Source organism: Pristis pectinata, chromosome 3 (assembly GCF_009764475.1).
Source record: "Pristis pectinata isolate sPriPec2 chromosome 3, sPriPec2.1.pri, whole genome shotgun sequence".
Lineage (NCBI taxonomy): Eukaryota > Metazoa > Chordata > Chondrichthyes > Rhinopristiformes > Pristidae > Pristis > Pristis pectinata.
The window spans coordinates 26972621-26986930 of record NC_067407.1 but is presented as its reverse complement, the minus strand read 5'-3'; the positions used below and the strand labels follow the sequence as shown (position 1 = coordinate 26986930).

Genomic DNA, 14310 nt, shown 5'->3' with positions numbered 1-14310 from the left:
AGTCAGACTTCGGTCAATTTGATTAAGCTACTTAATGAGAGGAAGTGGTGAAATGCACTTCATATAGCAAAAGCTTAACAACAACTGGGCTTTACTAAAGATGTACTCCAGAACATTACTCTGCAAAGCTAACAGCAACTTCGGGTTTCAGTGTAGACGCTTATGAATGTGAAAATTTTGATGATGCTTTCAGCAATTTGCGGCTGTCCTCTAACACTGGGTTTCATTGTGGAGCTCAACAGGAGATTGAAACTAGGGCTAATATCTACCAGTTACAGTACAAACTGTGTCAGGTTATGGAAGTGCAAGGAGTATCAATGGAAGGAAATGGCTGTAAGAGGCTCAGCTGAGAGTTTATTTATTTAAAAATATTTAAAAATATTTTAGATGGGTATTAGTTTAAAAATACCCCTACTAAAATTATTTTTCAAATTTCTAATGGTTTATTAATTTAGCTTTTTAAAAGCTTTATGAATGTAAGAGTGTTTGGGAATTCTTATCTTAAATCGTTTTGTTTTTAATTTTTTAAGAAGCTTTTGAAACTTCTTGAATGCTTTAACAATCAGATATTTTTAAAAGTTTTAAGACTTTGACAGTTCTTGGTAGATCTAGGGATGTGACTCAGGTGAAATCGCTCTCTTTTTGTAGGATTTGTCTTGTCTGCCCCACCTGACAATCCTTCCATTCCCTCAGGCTCTTATGATTAGTAAGAGCTTGCAACGATGAATCCTTTCAGTTCTTTCCAAAAACTCCATCTGGGTGGATGATAAAGTATTTTATTTTTACCAAAGTCACTGTTTCAAATGTGGACTGCATAAGTGTATGCTGGGAGCAGCACCTGTTGTAGTTAGAAATGAAGTGCTAAGCCTGTGAAACTGCAATTAAGGATTATATGTGTATAAACAGCAAAAATAGCATGCAAAAGATCACAAGACAAGACAAGGGAGCAGAAGTAGGCTATTCAGCCCATTGAGTCTGCTCCAAGGAAAAGGGAAAAAAGAAAAAGAAATGAGAAATGGGAGGGGGGTAGAGGAGAAAAAAAAGCTAGTCTAATCCCAATTTCTGGCCTTACCCTTATATCCCTTGATAGCCCGACTATTTAGATATCTATCTATCCCTTCCTTAAACGCCTCCAATGATCTGGCCTCCACTGCTGTACCTGGCAAGGAATTCCACAAATTAACCACCCTCTGGCTAAAGAAATTTCTCCTCATCTCTGTTTTGAAACTGTACCCTCTAATTCTAAGATTGTGCCCTCTGGTCCTGGACTCACCCACCAAGGGAAACAGCCTAGCCACATCTACTCTGTCCAGTCCTTTCAACATTTTAAATGTCTCTATGAGGTCCCCTCTCATTCTTCTGTACTCCAGTGAGTACAGTCCAAGAGCCGACAAACGCTCATCATACGTAAGCCCTTTCATTCCGGGAATCATCCTCGTAAATCTCCACTGAACCCTCTCCGAAAGACTAAACTAGGCAATACCATAATCAACTGATCAGATTCAAGCTCTGCAATCCTGCAAAGAGTAGAAAGTGATGCAAAGAACTAAATAGCTAAACAGAGGACAAGGTTCCAAGAACACCCCAATCCTCAAGGATAGCAAGTGAGTACTAAAGAAAAGCTCAAGGCATTCAGCCAGAAGTGTTGAGTGAATTATTCATCTGTTTCCTCCTGAGATTCCCATCAGAATACAAGAAATAGAAGCAGGAGTAAGCTCTTTGGCCCCTCAAGCCTGCTCCACCATTCAATAAGATCATCGCTGATCCTATACCTCAGCACCACTTTCCTGCATGAACCTCATATCCCATGATTCCCTTAATATTCAAACATCTATTGATCTCTACCCAGCACCACAGCCATCATGGGCGGAAAATTCCAAAGATGTACAAACCTTTGAGTAATTTCTTCTGGTTTGTCCAGAATGGCCTTCTCGTTTTGAGACGATAATCACTGGTTCCAGATAGCCAGCTGGGGTAAGAAACAACTCAGCATCTACCCTGTCAAGCCACTTAAGTATTTTGCATGTTTCAATGACAGCACCTCTCAAACACAGAGATGGCATGCGAAGATGACTTTGTAGGTTCTGAGGTGACCAAGACGGCCAATATGGGAGCCAGAAACTCTTCCACAGATGTGGTAGGAGGTGCCTGACAGGACAGATGCTTGGGTAACTTGTGATACAGTGTGCTCTTTCTGAAGGATTTAGGCAGGGTTCCAATATGCATTTGGTGCATGGATTTGTGGTTCTTAAAACCATCCTGAATTCTCCTTTTCTACTGGGAGCAGATATATCCCAGGGAACCTCAAATCACTGAAGAAGCCACATTTTTTCAAGGAGGCTTTAAGCAGATTTTTGAATCCTTTCTTTTGCCCACCTGGTAATCTTCTCTCATGACAGAGTTCATAATAGTGTCAATCTTGGAAGTCTGACGTTGGGCATGTGGAAGACATGGCCTGCACATGGGTGCCAACTGAGGCTAATCAGGGTCTGTGTGCTGCAGATGTTGGCCTGGGAGAGGACACTGACAGTGGTTCAAATATCCTTCCAACAATTTTGGAGGACTATGTGAAGGCAGAATTGGTAGTGTCTTTGCAGTTGCTTGAGATGCCTGTGATCAGTAATGCAGGTCTCAGAAATATATAGGCAGAGAGGGATCACAGCTACCTGGTAGGTCATGAATTTTGTGGTCTAACATGCTGATTTTCAAACACACTTTTCCTGAATAGGCTGGTGATAGTTTTCAGCATTGATGTTTGCTTTTACTAAAAGGTGGCTCCCACGTGGTCCACGTTTTCTGGAGTCTTGCAGGGTCTTATTGTCAGAAGCTGGTGTAGAGGAACACAATGTTTGCTTACATGAGTGCATCTCCAACAAGATTCACATCATCCAGGACAAAGCAACCCTCTTGATTAGCACATCACCCTCAACTTTCATTTAAAGACTGTTACTACTTTCAGAATTTTGTCATGTGGCCAACTACTCTCTGGATTGCAATAATGTTCCAAAGATCCAATCAGTGAGAAGCACCTGAATATAGGATTAACTTGTTTTGAGCTCTGTGTTTCTCATGCACCTGTCTGCACAATGAGCAAATGGACTTCATTGCATGTTAGGAATCCATGGAGAACATATATCCCACAAAACCTCTAGCCTTTTTACAGCAGGATTATGTGTAGATTAGCAAGAGATGAACAATTAGACTTGGAATGTATTAACAAAAATGGAAGAACTTGGTATTGGTTTATTATTGTCACTTGTACTGAGGTACAGTGAAAAACTTGTCTTGCATACCGATCGTACAGGTCAATTCAATACACAGTGCAGTTACACTGGGTTAGTACAGAGTGCATTGAAGTAGTACAGGTAAAAACAATAACAGTACAGAGTAGTGTCACAGCTACAGAGAAAGTGCAGTGCAATAAGGTGCAAGATCACAACAAGGTAGATCGTGAGGTCATAGTCCATCTCATTGTATAAAGGAACTGTTCAATAATCTTATCACAGTAGGGTAGAAGCTGTCCTTAAGTCTTGTGGTACATGACCTCAGGGTCTTGTATCTTCTACCTGATGGAAGAGGAGAGAAGAGAGAATGACCCAGGTGGGTGGGGTCTTTGATTATGCTGGCTGCTTCACCAAGACAGCGAGAGGTAAAGACAGAGTCCAAGGAGGGGAGGCTGGTGTCTGTGACGCTCTGGGCTGTGTCCACCACTCTCCAGTTTTTTTGCGGTCCTGGGCAGAGCAGTTGCTGTACTAAGCCGTGATGCATCCAGATAGGATGCTTTCTATGGTGCATCGATAAAAGTTGGTGAGAGTCAAAGGGGACAAACCAAATTTCTTTAGCCTCCTGAGGAAGTAGAGTCGCTGGTGAGCTTTCTTGGCCGTGGCATCTACGTGATTTGACCAGGACAGCAGGACAGGCTGTTGGTGACGTTCACTCCCAGGAACTTGAGACTCTCAACCTGCTCGGCCTCAGCACCGTTGATGTAGACAGGTGCATGCATGTACACTGCCCCCTTTCCTGAAGTCAATGACCAGCTCTTTTGTTTTGTTGACATTGAGGGAAAGGTTGTTGTCATAACACCACTCCACTAAGCTATCTCCTTCCTGTACTCCAACTCATCGCTGTTTGAGATACAGCCTACAACAGTGGTATCATGTGCAAACTTGTAGATGGAGTTAGAGCAGAATCTGGCCACACAGTCATGACTGTATAGGGAGTAGAGGGCTGAGGACACAGCCTTGTGGGGCACCAGTGTTAAGAATAATCGTGCCGGAGGTATTGCTGCCTATCCTCACTGATTGCGGTCTGTTTGTTAGAAAGTCAAGTATCCAGTTACAGAGGGAGATGTTGAGTCCTAGGCCTCGGAGTTTGGCAACAAATTTGCTTGGGATTATTGTATTGAAGGCAGAGCTGTAATCAATAAACAATAGTCTAACGTAACTGTCTTTACTGTCCAGATGCTCCAGAACTGAGTGTAGAGCCAGGGAGATGGCGTCCACTGAGAAAGGGCATACCTTATAGTATGATATTAATAACAAGGCTACCCAGGAATGCATTGCAATATTCAAGACTTGGAGGTAAACAGACATGTAGGTGAGAATTTCAGCAGCAGACAAACTCAGAAGGGGTCAGAGACAGGAAATATGACAGAGATGGAAGGCAGCAGTTTTGGTGATGAGAAAGAAAACTCAGGTGAAACTTCTGACAGCTTCAAAGTCTTTGAATGGGAGTGGCGAGTTTGAGGTGGGGACCAAGAATGAGGGTTTGGTCTTCACTATAGCTGAATAAAATTTCTGCTTTAAAATGTTGGATTACCTATTCCTTTTACAAGCATTTACTGCATGTTTTCTCACACACTACTACTCTTTCTCACTTCATTATTGTCATTTTATTCACGTTTTCACCTTCTGCTGTGTTTTCTCATCCTATTAATTATTCATACACTCAACACACTTTCCTCAGTTCCAAGCACCTTTTCCTCCAATGTTAGATATTTATATTATCTGTGCTTTCACTTGTTCCTTTACATATAACCCAGTTTGCTTACACTACTGCCTTTTCTCTTAATGATTACCTGTCTTTTTCTAGTTTATTGCTTTTGTCCATTACCCGTCCTGGGACCCTCATCACTTAACCTCATTCCAACCCGCCCCCACCCTATTACTTTTCTCCCCCCACACTGCTACCCATTCCCCTGATCCACCTGTTCCTTCATCCACACCACTGCCACTTCTCACATCACCTGCTCCCATTAGTCTGTTATAACCACCAGACCCAGAACAGTGGTTCAGTCCATTCTCCTCCATTCCAACCTGTCCCTTGCAACACACAAAATGCTGGAGGAACTCAGTGGGTCAGGCAGCATCTATGGAGGGAAACGAACAGTCGACGCTTCGGGCCGAGACCCTTCGTCAGGACTGAAGAGCTAGAATAAAAGGGTGGGTGCTCACTCCTGGCGCATGTCCACCTATTCACTCATTTCAATATCCGTGGGGCTCAGTCCGTTCTCCTGCACTACTACCCTCAGCCTATTACCCACTCTCTTATGCTACTTTGGCGTCGGAAGCGTGGCGACACTTGTGGGCTGCCCCCAGAACACTCCACGCAAAAGATGCATTTCACTGTGTTTCAATGTACATGTGACTAATAAAGATATCTCGTATCATATCTCATATATATATATATCTATCTCTTTCGCAGTCACTCCACAGAGACTCCCTCTCACGCGGTCAGCTCCTCTTTCCCCATTACCCAATCTCTTGCGCTATTAGTCACGCCAGCCTGCACAGACTTCCCTGTCGCGTCGTTGGCTCCTCTCTCTCCCCATCACCTCTTCTCCTCTCACGCCCTGAGTTTCCCGCGCGAACGCCCGCGCCCCGCCGCGAGCTCCCCCCCCCCCCCCCGCTCTCCCGCCTTCTAAACGGAACGTCCCTCCCGCGCGCGCCTCCCGCGGTTTCCTCGCAGAAAAGGCGGAGGCATCGGAGACTGCAGGCGCTGGGGGTCTGGAGCAACGCACTAAACGCTGGACCAGATGAAGGGTCTCGGCCCGAAACGTCGACTGCCTATTTATTTCCCTCCATAGACCCTGCCCTGAGTCCCTCCGGCGTCTTTGGCGTGTTGCTCCCCACAGAAACATCTCGGTGGAAGTTCAGTCGCTGCTTCCAAAGGTAGCCCACTCATGACCTGTGTCACATTTGCAGGATTTATTAACAAATAACCACTCCATCAGCACCTTTCTGCCTAAAAGCTGAAAATTATTATTTAAAAAAACAATTGCAGCTACTGGAAATCTTTAAATGACAAAACAAAATGCTGGTAACACTCAGCAGCCCAGGCGGCATTTGGGGGGAAGAGAAACAGAGTTAAGGTTTCAGGTTCGAAACCTGTTGCATTAAAATTCGGTCGATGAAGGGACTCAGACTAGAAACATTAACTTCGTCTATCCTTCCCACCGTTGCCGCCCGACCCGCAGCTTTCCCGCAAATTAATCCCCGGACCCAACGTGGAGCCCTGCAGAGCTGCGCAGTTCGCGCACGCGCAAAGCGAGCGAGTCGGTCTCCCACAATGCAACTCGGCCGACGCCGCTGTTATGCCGAGAGCGCAGTCGGAAGATTAAAAGAGAAAAGCTGAGCTTGTTTCTGGGGGTGAGTAGTGGGATCAGGTGCTTCTGTGCTTATAATCGGAGAACGCTGTCTTCGTAATTATGTATTGATTATTTTGTATTACCATTGCAGATGTTAGAATGAAGTGATTGGGCCTAGTGAAGGGAAGGGAAGCCCTGTGTAATGTAGGGTTCCTGCTGGCTGCCCTGCCTCTGGTGTTGAAATGAAGTGTCCAGCAGGTGGAAGCAGATTTCAGTTCCAAACTAAGTCCTGAGTTAAAGGAAATTTTAAGTAAAAAAAACATTAAGGCGTTTGTCTTTTTACGTTTTGCGCGTAATTAAAAAAAATGCCAGCATAATCAGTGAAATGTATATGGTGATACAGACAATTGAAGGAATTAGTATTGGTTTATTATTGTCACTTGTACCGAGGTATAGTGAAAAACTTGTCTTGCATACTGTTCATGCAGATCAATTCATGACACAGTGCATTAAGTTAGTACAAGGTGAAGTAATACAGAATGCAGAATAAACTGTAACAAACTACAGGGAAAGTGCAGTGCAGGTAAACAATAAGGTGTAAGGTCATAACGAGGTAGATTGTGTAGTCGAGAGTCCATCATATACTTGGGAACTGTTGAATAGTCTTAGAAGCTCTCCTTGAGGTTGGTGGTTTGTACTTTCAGGTTTTTGTATCTTCTGGGAGGGGAGGAGAGAGAATGTCCAGGGTGGGTGGGGTCTTTGATTATGCTGGCTGCTTTACCAAGACAGCGAGAAGTATAGACAGAGTCCATGGAGGGGAGACTGAGCTGTGTCCAACAACTCTCTGCAGTTTTTTGCAGTCATGAGCAGAGCAGTTGCATAAGTTAGGCAATCTGTAAGTTAGGCAAAATAAAGGCATGACATTTGGAAAGTTGAGTGTAATTAATACTTTATATTTCCATGTGGTTGCTGTTTTGGCTCTCCATCACTTTATGAAACTTCCCATTATTACAGTCAAATTAGAACATGTGAATTAGGAATAGGCTACTCTGTTCCTTAAACCTATTTCATCATTTAATATCATGTTTGATTTGTGTGTAATCTCAATTCAGCATTCCCATCTACCCTAAATAACCTTTCACTCCCTTACTTATCAAGATTCTGTCCAACTGTGCTTTAAAAATATTTCAAGATTTTGCTTCCACTGCCATTTGAGGAAAACAGTTCCAAAAACTCATAACCCTAAAAGAAAAAAAAAACACCCCGTCTCTGTCTCAGTTGGGTTTCATCTTATTTTTGAACAATATCTGTTGTTTCTAGATTCTCCCACAAGAGGATACCTCATCCCCCCACCCCCCACCCCCAACTGTGCTGTCAAGACCCCTCAGCATCTTTCATGTTTCATTCAAATCACCACTCATTCTTCAAAATTCCAGAGAATACAAAGCTGGTTTGTCCAGCCTTTCCTCATACGACAACCTGTCCATTTGAGGTATTAATCTAGTAAATCTTTTCTGCACTGCTTTCAGCACATTAATGTCCCTTCTTAAAGAAGGAGACCGATACTGTACTGAGCAACACAGTGGTAGAGCAATTAGTCCTGCTGCCAGTGCTCCAGGCATCTGGTTTTAATCTCCATCTTGGGTGCTGTGTATGTGGAACTAGCATGTTCTCCCTGTGACCACGTTTTCTCTGGGTGCTCTGGCTTTCCTCCCATATGCTGGTTGTACCTGTGCTGGTTGTAGGCTAATTGGGTAACGTAAGTTGGTCTATTATAGGTGGCTGGCAGGAGAATCATGGTAGAGGGCTGGGGTTAATGGGTTCATTAGAGGAAACTAAGGAATTAGTGTAGATGGGTCCTTGATGGTTGGTGAAGACTCGGAGGCTGCAAGGCATGTTTTTGTGCTGTTTAACTCTGTGGTCTCACCACTGCCCTTTATAATTGAAGCAAGACCTTACTATTTTAGTGTTCAGTTCCCCTTGCAATAGACAATAAATTCATGGTTTGCCCAAACACAATAAAAACAACAGTCTGGCACTCTCAGGACTTTGATGTTGGCAAATTTTCCAGGCTATTGGATATTATTGCAATTCATACACCCAATACATTTTTAATGCACGTTTTTTAAGATGTTGCACAGCAGTATTATAAAATCTTCCACTGAATCTTGGTAGGTTTAAATGGAGTACAGGAACCAGGGCCCTAGTGAGTTTAAAGGGAGCACTGGAAGCAGAGCCCTGGTGAGTTTAAATGGAATGCCGGAAACGGCCTTGGTGAGTTTAAAGGGAGGGGCTTGGTGAGCCAGATTCCGAGCCAGATTCCAAGCCATCAGGATTTCTGAAAACCAGCCTTTTGAGAATAGTGCATTGGGACCCCCAGATCCTTCTGCATCTCAAAACTCATCTATCATTTAGATAGCTTGTTTTTGTATTTTTCTTGTCAAATGGACAATTTCACATTTTCTCACATGTTACTCCACTTGCCAGATCTTTGCTTATTTGTTTAACCTAGCTATTGCCTCCTTATGTCCTCTTCACAATTTACTTTCTAAGCTATTTTTGTGTCATCAACCATATCTTATACACCTTGTAATATGTTAAGGCCCCAGCACTGATCACTGTGGCACTCCATTCATTGCAAACAGCCAACAAGAAAATTATTGATTTATGCCCACTTTCTGTTTCTTTCTAGCCAGCCAGTGTTCTACCGATGGCAATATGTTACCTCCCTACACCTCGAACTTTCATCTTTTGCAATGAACTGTTGATGAGATACCTTGTGAAATATCTCCTGGAAATCTTAAGTCTCAACGTAGAACTCTACAGCACAGAAACAGGCCCTTCAGTGCACGATGTCTGTGCCAATGATGCCAATCCAAACTAATCCCATCTGCCTGCACGTGGTCTATATCCCTCTATTCCCTGCCTGTTCATGTGCCTTTATAAAAATGCTGCTTAAATGTTGCATCTACATGAAGTGTCTCTTTTTCTCCTCCTTGTCACAGACATTTGCTTTATTCTTTCCATCCTTTCCCCTTCTCTGCAAGTTAAAACATGCTTATTTTCTAATCTTTTCTGGTTCTGCTGAAAGATCTTCTACATGAATAATTAACACCATTTCACTGTCCACAAATGCTGCCCGACCTATTGAGTATTTTAACAACTCCATGCTGACATTTCTTTACTGTTGCCAAGACTGGAGAATTTTAGCTCTGAGGGAAGATTGAAGCAGTCGGCATTCTGTTCTTTTAAATAGATGAGATATTCAATTATGTGAAATAATTAAAATTGAGAGGTGGAAAGTAAAAAGGCCTATTATCTTAAATAGAGAGGCCAACAAGTGATGGCATAGATGTAATTATTAGAGAAAATGAAAGGGGATCGAGGCCGATGTTTTTTCACTAGAGTTTAGTGAGTGTCTGGAACTCACGACCAGAAATAGATATCCTTATTGAATCTGCTTCCAGTTACACGCTCATCTAACACTGTGTAATAAAACTTGCCTCCTAAATCTCCTTCAAACTTTCCCTCTCTCACCTTAAACCTATGCCCTCTCATATTTGACATTTCCACCCTGTGATATCAACCCTATCTATGCCTCTTATAATTTTATATACTTCTATCAGATTGCCCCTCAGCCTTTGACACTCCAGAGAAAACAACCCAAGTTTGTCCAACCTCTCCTTAAGCTCATACCCTCTAATCCAGTTAACATCCTGGTGAACCTATTCTGTGCCCTCTCCAAAGTCTCCACATCCTTCCTGTAATGCAGTGACCAGAACTGCACACAGTATTCTAAATGCAACCTAACCAAAGTTTTCTACAGCTGCAACATGACTTCCCGACATTTATACTCAACACCCCGACTGATGAAGGCAAATATGCCTTGCATCTTCTTTACCACCCCATCTACTTCTGTGCCACTTTTGGGGAGTTATGGATTTGTACCCCAAGATCCCTCTGTACTTAAATGCTCCTACAAACACAAAACTATGTTGATTTTGCTTTCTTTTAAGTGAATTACTATAATCTTTTTAATAATAGCTCCTAACATTTTCTATATAACAGATGTTAAGCTGTAGTATCCTGCTTTCTTTCTCTCTTCATTTTGACTAAAGAAGTTGAATTTGTTATTTTTCGATCTAATGGAAGCTTCCTTGAATTGAGTGAATTTTGGAAAATTAAAACCAGTGCATCAGCTATCTCACTGACCACTTCTTCCAAGGATGAAATCTGTCAGGACCTGGGGACTTGTCAGACCACAGCTCAAATAATTTGCTCAGTACCACTTCCCTGGTGATTATAATCTTCCACCCCTACCTTTGTCCCTAATTCCCAATTTAGAGCTACTTCAGGGATGTTATTTATCCTCTACTGGAAGACTGGTGCAAAATATCTGTTTAATTCATCTTTCATTTCCTTGTTCTCCATTATTAATTAACCAAACTAACTTTCTATAGGACTAACACACATTTTGTTAATTTTTTTAAAGGATCTTTTGAAACTCTTTACAATCCATTTTTATATTTCTAGATAACTTTATCTCACATTCTAACTATCCTTCCTTTTAGCATTCAAGTATTCTTTGTTGGTTTTTATATTTTGCCAATCTTCTGACCTGCCATCAATCCTTGTGCAATTATATACTTTTTCCTTCATGGTTGATGCTATCTTTAACTTCTTCAGCTGTCCAAGTCGTGGATTCTGTACTTGGAATTTTTACTTTTGTTGTAATGTACATATTCTGTGTTTTCTGAAATATCTCCTTAAATGTTTGTCGATGCATCTTAATTGACCAATTCCTTAACCTAACTTGCCAGTTTGCTTTATCTTACTCTGCTTTCAGGTCATCAAAGTTTAAATAACTAGTTTTAGCTCCAATCTTCTCTCCCTCAAACTGAATGTTAAATTCATTCATATTATCAATACTGCTTCCTTGGGATTCCCTTACGATGAGTTTGTTGTATAATACCAACCTTGTTGTATCATACCTACGTTGTTGTATAATACCAAGTTAAGTAAGGCCCGTAGTCTGGTTGGCTCCAGAATTTGTTATTCTAAGAAACTATCCTGAAAACACTGGGAACTCCTCCTGTGCCAATATGATTTTTCCAGTCTATAAGTAGATTAAAATCGCTCATGATAATCACAGTGCCTTTCTGACAAGCCCCCATTGTTCATTTATACTCAATGCAACCATGAGGTTACCGGTTGGAGGCCTGTACACTATTCCCACAAGTGACTTCCTGCCTTTATTTTCTTATCTCCACTCCAATCGCTTCTACATCCTGATTTCCAAACTGGGACCATTCCACACTATTTATCATTAATTTACAGAGACACTAGCTTCCTTTCTAGGTGTCATTTAACCTTCAGTATTCAGTATCCAATCTATATCATTCTGCAACCGTGTGTCTGTAATGTTTTCAAATCGTACTTAGTTATTTTCATTAATCGTCTCAATTTATCCATTTTATTTCAAATTCTATGTGCATTCAGTGCGGTCCAGTGCCTTTAATTTTATCCTTTTTTTGTACCCTTTAGCTTTATCTTCTGACTTACCCTTAGACTTGTACTCTTTATCCCTTTAGCAGTCTGTCATTATTAACATCATTCTCTGTAGCTTTCTCTCAACTCTTTGATTTGCCAAATCTGCTTCCTCAGTTAAAGTGGCTTGAGTGCACTTGTGTACATTGCCACCACTGTGGAATGTTGAGACAATCCAGCACTGTCTGAGCTCCTCTCTTTTAGATGAGATATTACACTGAGATTGCCTGCTCTCGGATGAATGTAAAATGTCTCATGGCATGAGGAAATGCCAGTAGCTATCCCTGACATCCAAAGTATATTCAAATAAATTTATCCTTCAATCAACAGGGGGGCGAAAGCCTGGACTAAATTTTGTGGGGAAATGTCAGCATTTGTTAGTGGTTCAATTAATTTTTAATAGCTTTGGAATATTTGAATTTTTCTAAATATTTCTGAAATGTTGCATATTTGAAAATTTTGATAGTTGCTAAGTGAAGATATCTGCCTTTTGTCTCTTCAGCAGTTTGGTGGTTGAGGCTTTTTCTGGCCTTCCCTATATGACAGAATTTATATGCATTTGTTAGCACAGGGTCTGTCTGGAGTTTGGGTCTGGGTTTATGCCAGTGCTTTACAATGGGGGAATACCAAAAAGTAAGGGCCTGCAAAATCAGCCCAGGTCATAGTCTTGAGTGGAAACTTACTTGTGTACAGATTGGCATTTTTCACATTGTTATGAGTGCTTTCTGGGGGTGGGGGAGGGAGAGTACACTGTAAAAAGATGTAAAGTGCTTTCACACATTCTGAGGTAGTGAATGCAGCTGTATAATTGCAAGTCTATCTTTCAGATTGTATAGTCAATTAAAATAAAGTGATACAATTTTTGCTCCTGATATGAAACTAATTGGAATATATCTGTATATTTGATGTGTTCTTAGTGAAGAGTTTGTGCTTTAATGAAAAGTGATTTGAACTCCAATTACTATATATCAAAATTCATTGCAATTGGAAAATAAGTACTTAACTTGTTTTTGGATATAAGTGAATGATTTTTAAAGTGGTTTATTGTGTAAGTAGAAACTAAGGATAGAAGTAAGATTCTTTTTAAATGGGAAAATTATATAAACTGCTAACGTTTCATAAGTAATGGAGATCAAATTGGTGGTTTTGTATAATATTCCACCAAAACTGAATTACTCTGAACATCTGTATAACATTAATTTAATAAGAACTATATACAATGCATTTGGAAGAAAGAGATCCTTCCTGACAGAAAAAAACACCTTGACTTCTTTTGAAGACGATATAGATTAAGAGCTGGCACTTGAAAGCTTAGTTCCACATGAAAGACTTCTAATTAAACTAAGCTTTACACAAATCTATTTTTAAAAATAGGAAATGGAATACCTTTGTGGCTTACTAATAATAACCACCTCTAATGGTTCTGCAATCCCAAAATCCACGAACTGTGAAAACTAAGACAAAGTACTTAGAAATATGTCAATTCTTCAATATACTCTATAAGCTTGTCTCCTTAATCTCTTGGCTGTCCCACCCCTATTTTTCCTATCCTCTTAGTACAAATGTATTTATAATATCCTGAATGTTTGTACCTAACAATATTGAAGGAAAATTAAATATTAGAAGGATTGCAATAGTTCAAGGAGATGGTTTAACACCACATCCTCAGGGAAAATAGGGCTGAGAATAAAAAGATAAAACATACATTTTAAAAATTTCTTCACTTTTGCTAATTATATCACTTTCTACTTAGCTTTTTTAATCTTTGAACCCCCTTTTAATTTAAAGTGGTCCCTTTGATGGCAAAGGAACGTAGAAAATTTGAGCATTCACAAGGCAGAGAAAATCTACTGCATCGGAATGTGACGTGAAACAATCAGAAAAAAGAATGAGAAAAGGTAGATAAACTTAAACTTAATAGAGAAAAAAAATAAAGGGGTGTAGGAACGAGATCCCCAATCTGTATGTACACAAGTAATTGAAAATGGGAGTTCAGTTAGTAAAGCTATTAAAAGATCAATCAAAATCATGAGCTTCACAAATAAGCATATGAAAGCAAAAAAGTAGTACTGAACCTTTATTTAACAATAGGTGTTTAGATCTTGACTGATGTATTATATCCAATTGTGGGCACTAGGCTTTAACATTACTGAAAGTGCAGAAGAGATTTTCTGGAA

The 14310-nt window shown here is 40.8% G+C and overlaps 1 protein-coding gene across 4 annotated transcripts in view; it reads left to right on the top strand.

Annotated features, from left to right (window-relative positions):
- Positions 1 to 6553: 6553 nt before the first annotated feature.
- dmap1 (DNA methyltransferase 1 associated protein 1) overlaps positions 6554 to 14310 on the top strand; it is a 71820-nt gene continuing 64063 nt past the window's right edge. The window contains exons 1-2 of one of the 4 annotated variants that reach the window (XM_052012041.1): positions 6580 to 6647; positions 13922 to 14031. The gene's annotated coding sequence lies outside the window, so the exon portion shown is untranslated. Of the gene's footprint in view, positions 6709 to 13921; positions 14032 to 14310 lie in introns of all 4 variants that reach the window. The other 3 variants (XM_052012042.1, XM_052012043.1, XM_052012040.1) reach the window with 3 other exon arrangements.